General features: G+C 34.1%; 1 long non-coding RNA gene across 3 annotated transcripts; it reads left to right on the forward strand.

The window, feature by feature from the left end:
* Positions 1–286: 286 nt before the first annotated feature.
* Positions 287–4825, forward strand: LOC118485589. 3 transcript variants are annotated; one of them, XR_004876879.1, is made up of 10 exons: positions 287–488; positions 575–618; positions 697–874; positions 960–1029; positions 1691–2410; positions 2488–2798; positions 2884–3028; positions 3137–3205; positions 3580–3826; positions 4533–4825. It is a non-coding gene; the product is annotated as an uncharacterized LOC118485589 (long non-coding RNA). The 3 variants fall into 3 exon arrangements; XR_004876880.1 differs by lacking the exon at positions 4533–4825 and adding an exon at positions 4130–4504; XR_004876881.1 differs by lacking the exon at positions 1691–2410 and having other exon boundaries at positions 2608–2798.
* Positions 4826–10801: the final 5976 nt, after the last annotated feature.

Below are 10801 nucleotides of genomic sequence, written 5' to 3' on the forward strand. Positions count from 1 at the left end.
CTGCGTGGGCATGTCTTTCAGTTGACCCCTGCGTGGGTTTGTTTGTTTGTTGTTTGTTGTATTTTGCCCCTGCGCGGGCATGTTATTTTGTAGAAGTCCCGTTTAGGACAAATCTATATATATAATAAATGAATAAGGTTTGGGACACGTTTCGCGTTATGATGCAACCTCACTAGATTTTTGGCGGGAAAACGTGGGAAAGCTTATATTCTTACACGGGATCCGAATGGCAACAACCATACCCGCATTTTTGACCCGGCTATATAAATGTTGTAAAAATCTAAATCCCTCATTCTTTCTCTCAGTCGATCCATCTTTCTAAGCGTGCTTAGGGTTTTTCAATTCTTTTCCTCCATTTTCAATCGTAGCCGCCTGTCCTTCGTCTGCAAATCTTCGATCTTTTAATGCCGCTCCACAATTAGGGTTTCTTCTTCTTCAATGTCTCTGTTGACCCTCCATCTCTGTGTGTCCTTATTTTCATTATAAAGGTTAGATCTCGACAATTAATCAATCATCATTCTTGATTTTCGAAGGTTTTCTGACTATTGTTCTCTTTATTTTGTATATCTTATAGTTTTCGATGGATTATCTGTATTGTTATTAGTTCGATCTTAATAGGTATGTTATTCAATCTCATCTAAGTTGACTTTTCTTTTAATCAGTGGTCAAAACCTTTCGTATGATGAATTTGTTCAGATCTGTGTTGAAGGATGTGCGAACAGAGATCTAGGGTTAGATCTGGCAAAAGTTTTGGATGATTTTGGATCTTTTATTGTGTTAGGATTTTTATTTTCAATGTATGAATCTGGTTCGTCAATCAAAGGGGTATACTTCTCATTTGGGAAGATAATCGATTATCTCGCAGTCAATCAAGGTATGTTTATGTGTAGGTTTTTTTTTTTCCTTTTTGACTTTGCCTTTATTCCATCCATCGATTTCCTGGTATTTGGTAATTTCAGATCAAAGATGGAAAGAGACTTCAGCGAAACAGAGTAATGGTTCCTCAAGCCCTTAAAATTTTTCATTCAGGTTCGTATTTGGGTTTTATTTTCAAAAATTGCTGACTATTGTTTCCAATTTATATCTTATTCGATGCGTTCTATTGGTATATCAATGTGATTTTACTTTCGGAATAGATGAAAAGTTTAATGTTAGAGAATTTACTTTGAAGTGGAAAACATATTTGATGAGGCATTTTGTTTATTTTTAAGCTATTGAATGTTCTTATGTTAAACTGATACTGAAACTACTGTTGTTTGAATCTATTTCTGTGACTTGATGGAATAGGCTAACTTTGCTAGCATTTACTTGGTTGATGACAAATTATGATAAATAATTAATAAATTGATGCTTTATTTTATAAGTCTTTGTTTTCTATTTTTCATATTTTGGTCAGAATGTGATGACCGGGAATTGTCAACAAGAGATGCAAATGTGCTGATGCTTTGAAAAGGAGAAATCATTTTCCAAATTGGTTTTTTGTTTCTAACTCTTAGACATGTTTCGCTTTTATAATTTTAATTATGTTCTAAAAATGGAGTTGATGTTGACCGAAACATCAAAACAATTGTTTGATATTGGAAGAAGCTGGTTTGAAGAAGAAAAATGATAGATCTGTGTGATTCGGACATTTTGCAAAGTAATAGTCGTTTATGCAGTACAATTATAATTGTAAGTTTTAAACTTGTAGGTGGAATTGCTTGAAAGAAAATGGAGGGGTGATTGCAGGGAATGCTAGATCAAATGGAGACAAAGTATGGATTTGTCATAGACAGTTCGACTTCTACATCAAAATGGATCTATTTGTTCTGGATTGGTTCGGGTTGTCAGGGAAGATGGGTCGGGGGTTAATGCAGTTGAAGTTTCTTAGCAAGTTGTCGCTGGCAAGTTAAAGGCCTTGTATAGTCTTGATTTGATTGTAAACCAGTTAAATGGAAGCATTCCTATTGAAGTAGGAGGAGAAACTTCTCGTATTATCACAGAACTCTCTTTCTGGCAACATTCCAAGTTTAGTTGCAACCTGTTCATTCCTAACTTCTCTGTAAGATTCTTTGATTTATTATGTTTTATAAGCTGTTATGTTATTTTTGATCTAATCTATATGCTTTTTGCAAGATATTATCTAGAAACAGTCTTTCCGGTCAAGTTCACGTAGCAATGGTGAAACTTGCTGATCTGAATATGTAGATTTGTCTCTTAACAAACTCACCGGAACTACCAAAGCAACCTTGCCCATCTTGTAGCTGGCAATTCAACCTTTTACGGTGTTGCAGTGAACAGAAGTTGTCCAGCTGTGCTTTCTAAACCAGTAGTACTCAACCCAACTCAACCGGTTCAGACGTTAACTTGGTCCCTCAGACTCTTGATAACAAGCAAACAATTCATAGCATTTCGGCTTTCGTTGCAATTGGTGCAGCTGCTGTGATTGTTATCGCAAAGATTTTTCTTCACGGTTCTCAATACTAAAGTCCGGTTTACCATGTACAGGTCAGCAGCCACAGTCCCTTTATCTGGTGGTGGTTTCAACAGCTCCCCTAGCACAGACACAAATTCTGGCAAGCAGCAAGCTGGTAGTGTTTTCTGGCGAACCCGACTTCATTATAGGAGCACATGAAGGGTATATCAAGCTCTCGGCCGTGGAGGGTTTGGCCCAGTATATCGAACTGTTCTGGGAGATGGCCGATCAGTTTCTGTCAAAAAGCTCACAGTCTCAAGCCTTGTCAAATCTCAAGAAGATTTCTCGAGGGAGGTTAAGAAACCGGAAAGATTCATCATCTGAATCTTGTAGCACTCGAAGGGTATTATTACTGAACTCTATTAATTAATTAAGATCTATGAAATGCGAGACCTAATTAAATTTATCTAATGCATGTAATTAATTAGGTCGTCCACCAAATTACAGAAATGGTGTTGTTTTGAGTTAGGAGACGGAGAAGAAGAGAACAGGGGAGAGTGTGTTCTGCAAGTGGCAGCTCCGTTAAGGGTAAACAAATTAGCCCAAAGGAAGTCAGCTGTTTTACTATCAGAGGTAATGCTCTGACCTGTGTTTGATATGTGCGTAATGGCACGGGATAGTCGTCATATTATTAGTATGTTTATTTATAACTATTCTGTTAACAAAAACTTGTCATTGCAGCTATATTGAAAGATTGTGACTAAGGAAACTGATAGAGCCGAGTGCCAGTTTACAATCACAGCAACACAGGTATGATATATGATCGATACAAACAAAACGTTATGGTTTCTTCTGTATTTGACATTCATAGATTCCTCATTAACGTTTGCCTTTTGTTTTATTTATGTTAAATTATATGGAAAAATTTATATCTAAATGTGTCGTGTTGTGTTAAACGGTCTGCTTCAGTGGCGAAAATTTTGGCAACTATGGTTTTGGAAAAATACAAGCCTAACCATCTAGATTGGTAGGGTTTGCTGATTCGGCCGCGGTTTGGTTTTGCCGATTTTAGAAGAAAAGCTATCTATTTAAATTAAAAAGCATAATTTTGTCTTAACTTTTAGAAACTGATAAATATTATATCTATACTTGGAATGACATAACAATTGGGTCACACGTGCAAGGTTGCGGGAACTGAACCATGATTTGAGGTGCCTGCGTTGGGAACATGGAGACTCAACAATGGCAGTGATTATTAACTGCAAAATGCTGTTGAACTGCGTCGAACAACATAAAACAAGGATAGTCGGTTTGATCTAGCAGGAGCTGGTTAAATGCTGATCGGATGTGGTTATAGGCAGGTGTGGCACAATTGCCGAGGCATTGATCAGAGGACTTCCAATCATCCTCAATAACTATATTCCAGGACAAGTATGTGAATTCAACTTCTACATGTTTCAACTATTTTCTTAAAGGGTGAGTTTGGTGGGTTGGGTAACGGGTCAAACAATTTCTCCTTAAATTTAACATATAATTATTGTTTTAATTATGATTAAAAGATTGTATTGTTACAACGATATTTGTAATACCACATCATTGACCCCACAAATAGTTAAACCTGACCCGTAACAAGAATCGGATTGGTTTGGGTTAGTGTTAAAGGGCAGTTTGTTAGCATTGAGTTGTTGTCGGAAATGAAAGGTACCTGATCAATTGCTGATGCACACCTTTCAGATCATTTTATGCATCTTGTTTTGATCAAAGGTTGCCCTCATACTTTCTATTTATGGTAAAAACAATTAACTTCTCTGTTTTTTTCTAATGTACTTCCGTTATTCTTTTTAACTTCACTGCTTAAGGGGGTATAGAAAAGATGAACTTGAACTTGGCCCGGTTAGTCACTTGTTCCGAACTCACACACATGAGTGGCACAAGGCAGGTTGAGTCAATATGTCAAAGTAGGTTTGGTTAACGCACAATGTCACAAATACTTATAAACTGGTCAAAGCAGGTTAGATTTTTGACTTTCATGGTGCCTTATTAGTCTTTTTTTATTCATTAAAAGTACAGTACTATTATTAGTTTTTATGTTATTTTTGAATGCGATATAATAAGATGGATGGCGTTGTTGTTTTAGGTCGAGCGGGTGCTTGAAGAGGTCGGACGATGGTGTGGTATAACTTGGGGCGAGAGAGAACAACTTCTTCCCGGCATCCTAGGACCAATAAAGAATAGGTTATTTGGTTTGTTGTTTAAGGATTCCCTAATGGCAAAATGATGATATTATTCTTTTTTATAATACATGGTATATTTGGTTTGTTTTTTTTATTTTGGTCTCGAGTTAGTTGAGATATTAAGACATTTTTTAAAGGGATGAGGTACTATGTTGGTGTATGCCTGCCACTGCATATCGTCCACTCCGTAAGCAAAACATGGGACTTAATGGACACGGCTGTAGTCGCCATATGCCTGACTAGCATTGTGATAGTCTACATCACAGACACGTAGCTTCACACATTTGTGAGCCGAAACAAGAGGCTGAAACAGTTTGGAAAGCCGTTGGTCCCAAATCTTGATGCAGGGTTGTCGTACTACTCTAGACACCCTAGTTATTTTGGTGAGCAATTATGGTGGTGGGGCCTGGTTGTATTTGCTTGGAACCTTGTGCATAGTTGGGTCTTTATTGGTGCACTGACTAACAACTTGTGCCTGGTTTATGTGACCATACTTGTTAAAAGAAAGATGGTTAAACTTGAGTATAGGTCTGAATAATATAAATTGTACCAATAGAAAATCTATGTGGGTGCCATAGTTCAAATCACTTATAATACGGGTGCCTAACATAAAGGGTTGGTTGACTTTTATAGGGCTGAACAGTATAAATTATACCGGTAGAAAATTTGTTTATGTGAGATCGGTGTTTATTGAAATATTAATATTTACTTTTGTATCTATCTTCTTATAGAGATAAATACTTTGATCTTATTTTCTGTTTACTGTTATGAGTTGATTTTGTTTATGAAGTATACAATCGTGTTTAGCACATTAATTGTTAATTTTTTTATAAAAGATGGAGACAAGATTTACTTGATCAAATAAAATAAGGCAGATAGATTTCAATGGTCAATTTTTTTATTTTCTAACTGAATTTAAAAGAATAGGAGAAATAAACAATTATAAAAATGTGGAAAATAAAAGAAATTACATAATACATTAATTCATTAAAGCCTATTTACTCGATCATAATAGGGATGAATATAGTATCATACCGGTATCGAAAGTACCGATTTTGAAAATTACCAAAAGTGGATATCGGCACCTAAAGTGCTTGGTACAGTATGGTACGGTATTTAAAGGTAAAATGTGGTAAAATACCATACTGTACAAAAAGTACTAATCTCGAAAATAACAAAATTTGATAAGTATGGTATGATATAGTTCGTTACCGGTATTTATTGGTAACGAGTACTAATTGCTCAACCATAAATCATGGAGTCAGGTAAAAGCTTTCAATAAAATGTATATCGGAGTGTAGAGAAACTAAATACAGTTGCGTACATAGCTTTTTCTTTAAGCTAACGAACACAAGTGATCAATTTTATTAATATAAATGAGTTGAAGGTGTATATTACCGGTACTATAATGAACAAAACCAATACCGACCAACTGTCCGCCACAACGTGTAGGTAATGGAACTACTATACAATATTACAAGATATCACGAAATGATTGATAAACTAATAGAAACAACTATTACTTTGCAAAATGTCCGAATCACACAGATTATTACTTTGGAAGCTGATTGAAAATGGTGCACTTGTTAAGCAAAAACTTGGTGAAGTCTAAATCACACAGATTATTGCATAAAACCTTTACTAATGGAAATATAGTATTATTTATATCTTTTTTAGTTTTTTGTAAACATTTTCACACTGAAAATTAATTGATATGGACGGAAAGTGTTTCGGGCCAACCCACACTACCTAGCCGTATTGACTCTACCAAACACTCCTAAGAATCGTATTTACTTTTACACATTCTTTGTTACTTAAATAGTTATCATTAATTTATGAATTTCCAGCATATTGATTTTGTTTACAAGTGGAAATATGGATGGGCGGACAAGCTGGGTACTAGGTCAAAAGAGGACAGACATGTTGGTTAATTGGTCAAAAGAGGGGTTGTTTAAAATTGTCTTTTTTAACATACATTGAGTTGACTCGAACCACTTTTATGTGCATTTTCTGAAACTTTGATGAATAGTCATTGCACTAAATAGTATTTTATATTTTACTAATTTCAAATGTTTAAATTGTTGTACCAATTTGGTATGCGCTCTTTCTTAGCTAAGCATTTTATATTTGAGGAGTTACGAAACCAAAATAACTCAAATCGGCTAATTCCTAATTACTAAGACCATGTGTAGTGGTGGAACAAAATAATGCCCCCACCATGGGGCATTAGTCGACATGTGTTATCCCAGTCAGCATGAGGCATTATTGCAAAAAATAGTGTAGTGGGGCATTATTCCAATAATGCCCATATTATTTTTAATGCAAAAAAAAAAAAAGTTTTAAATAAAGTTGTCAAAAAGTGACCATGTGGGTAGCTCAAAAGTGATTGGCCAAAAGTGACCATGTGGGTACTATTTTCAAAAGTTGTCAGACACTAGCTCAAAAATGATTGACCAGTCAACCATCATACAAACCAAATTAAGCGTTTTAAATAAAACGCCGGACAACAAATTTTTCCAAAAAAACGCCGGATAACGCCCGGTGTAGTGGGGGGAGGGGCGTTTTGGGGCCTTTTTTTTCAATTTTTTTTAAAAACCACGCCCCACTACGGGTGGTCTAACTATCATGCATTGAAAGTCACATAATGTATCTACACTGCTGAATAGCAAAGGTCAAATATAGGACACAAATGCGAAGGCTTTAAAATGATTATTCACCATAGGGTGGAAAACTGGTTATACTGGAAAAGTAAGAACCAAAGGCTCTAAACCAAGTGATTGCAGTGGATTTGCTAAAAATATTAATGGAAATTGGATTAGCTTTGCTTATGAGTTGACTTTATTGTATATTATCTTTGTCGGGAGTTTTCCTACATGACCCTGTTAGTTTTGTGGCACTAATTCAACCCGATTTTTTCATCTTCAAGAAGTTAATTATGGACGAAAGACAACACTTATGTAATTTCGGTACGGTACAATATTTCACCCACTTTTTATCGTTGGGGATAGATAGTGGGAAACATGCAGCCACCTTGACAAAAGGTGTCGAGGCTCGGTTAATTTGGGTTTTGTTTTGTGTCAAATAAAAATTAGATAATAAAGAGGCTAATTCTATCCCATGCACTTGATTTTTTTAGACAACGTCCTGCTCACGTATCTGTAAGGTTTCTTTTAAGACTTCTTTTCTTAATTAGAAGTTCATACAAGTGTCGAGTGTTAGATTTTACAATTTATTTACTCAATACTATCGATTCGGGCGATGCTTTCTGACCTTGCCTTCATGTTTAACTATTCACAATTTGTACAATAACTTGGGTGGCTATGATGATTAACTTTTGGTGGGGCAATTTGGATGCCATGCAAGAGGAACAACTATTTGTCTCGCATTGCAACTGAAAGTGTTGCATGCTTGGTGAATTCATCATCCTTTTGTTCGGCATATTACATATCTGAGCATCAGACAATTGTTTCCTCCTTTTATGTTTTGTATTATTATTACTATTAATTTTGGTACTTTTATGTTCATTAATGTTAAACTTTTCATCATTTTTTTTTTTGACATCGAGTATAGTTACTTAGCCACAAAGGTTTCTACTTATAGTTTTATGTTTATTAAGGCCGGTGGACACATATTTAAGGAGAAAAAAATGAAGGTATGTTATTAATCGTCTCAACTTGGTCTTTATAAACAATTTAATTGTCTCAACGTTACAACCCTATTTCTAGATATAGAGTAAATTATATTTACTGAAAAATAATCGTTTTGTATATATGTTTTTATATTTAATTTAACTAGATTCAAGATAAAAGTTCAAGTGGAAGACATTAGTGATGACGTTCCAATAATATTATTTCATCCTCTGACTGATGAAAGTATTGAAAACGTTGTTCTCAAGTCGGCTGAACAATTGCTACATGAAAACACAATACCTGTATGTATAAATAGTTTTACTTCACCAATATATTTTTGTCATTACATTTAAATTTTTGGTTATATTAATTTAATCATAAAATATTATGATTCATAGGATGTTGAAGAAGTAATCTTTCTTGTGGATTTAAACAAGTTGATTGGAAAATGTTTGCTTTTAAATTTGAGATAACAACTTATAATCTGACTAACTTTGATAAAATGTATGTTGTTAAAAACATGACCGATGATGAGTCAATTATTAATGAGCTCAAAGAAAAGATGAAGATTACTGAGGTATTTTTAATAAAAATAGATGATTCATATTAATACATTAATATTTACAGTTTATGTAATTCTATTATTAGTAACTTAATTTTGACATTTGTCTCAGGGAAACAATAAAGAATTTATTCAAAGAAAAAGTCATATTCCAAGCGTTAAGAATGATGATGCTAATACCAGTTCTGATATCAATAAAATCAAAAAGTGTAAACTGGTTAACGTCTACAACTCTTCAACTCCGATTAACGTCAAGGATTCAGAGAAAGTTTGCAAGAAAGAGACTTAGCTCATATCTCTATGAATTTAAAGCATTTTTTATGATTTTTACGTTTTAACCAATGCGTTTTTTGAATATTTCAGTTTGTTTGACGTGGTTGTTTGATCTTTATACGTTTTTATATATATGAATAGATCTATCCTTTTTAACCAATATTTTTTTTCCTTTCAATTTAATCAACTTATTTGTTGTCTAAGAATTTCACCACAATGATCACATTACTAAGTTTAACATTAATCGATGAGTTTTAATTAAAAAAAAAACAAAATACATATACTTTCCTAAAACACGTTTATAATATGTTTATGAATTTTATTAGTTGAAACTTCAACTAAAAGAATAATATAATATAATTAAAAAACAAACAATATAACATTTTGTATCGGTTTACGAAACTTTTTTTTAACTGAGATCTCAATAACAATTAAAAGGTAATAAGCTTTACACGAAAAATATGAATACACATGGAGACAAAGTTAGGATACTGATGAAACGGAACAAATAAATTATTGTGGGAAGAGAAAGAAGATACTAACGAGTTTCAATATGTTATTTGTTTACCTTTTATTACTGAAAACTAAATTTTCCTAACCCGGGATGTTCCCGGGTGATAGCCTAGTGTTGTACTATTTAATCTTTATTAGTGGAATGTTGCATTTAAATTTTCATGATTGTTATTATAAATAAGTATATGAATAAATTTAAAATAAAAAGTAAAATGAAAATGACATTTCCTAAAATAAAGAAGACCTACCATTAATATAAAATGGCAAAATCTAAAAAGGGACAAGACCTAGCCACGTGTCATTTTAAGACAAGGCCAAGATGGTATCTCCATAATTAGATTCAGGTCCATAATTAACGTCTCAACTTAGGATTGATCTGCGTTATGTTAAAAAAGAGAATCATAGGGGTAAAACCTAGCCACGTGTCGTCCCAGACATGGCCAAGATGGTAGAACCTGTCTAAAAGATTCCAAATTCTGTTGACATCTGTAAGTATGTTAGCATATCAGGCAAATTGTGATACAGAATGAATCACACAGGCCACCTTTTAAATTGGGTTAATTTAAAATTCCCTGTATTTTCATAACCATCCCTTGGAGATGAAGTGCCTACGGGTAATACATATATATATATATAAATGTCCTAGGGACTAAGAGACAGTTGGAGTCTGCAACTCACTGTCTAGAATAGGGTAATGAACTGTGATTCAAACCCTAATACCTTGATCCTGTAAGAATCCAGGCTATAGATTAACACTGTCTTCGTGACTAAGTTATATGTTAATTCTTAATTATAATATAGGATTATAATAAAGGTCCTGCATAAATAATTAATTAACAAATTAACCAGCAATGGCTATATAAAACCATGGTTAATAAAATATAAAATGCTGTAATAGCTTCTAAATAAAACATTGCCTATCATTGTCTATATGTAGCAATTGAAGCTACATGGCGGGGTCGGACGAAGTAAACAGTCGTCCGGTAGAGAATCACGATAATGCAAAAATACAGTTAACTGGCGCAGAGCTGAAAGCGCTTGTAGATGATGCGGTTACAAAGGCTTTAGAAAGGCAGTACAGTGAGTACAGTGGGACCCATAGTAGGACCTTGTCTACACCGCATATCAAATCCAAGACCCATTTGGGAGGTCACTGCAAGCCACCACTTACTCCACCAAAGTCTAAGAAAAATGA

This window comes from Helianthus annuus, chromosome 13, assembly GCF_002127325.2.
Source record: "Helianthus annuus cultivar XRQ/B chromosome 13, HanXRQr2.0-SUNRISE, whole genome shotgun sequence".
Lineage (NCBI taxonomy): Eukaryota > Viridiplantae > Streptophyta > Magnoliopsida > Asterales > Asteraceae > Helianthus > Helianthus annuus.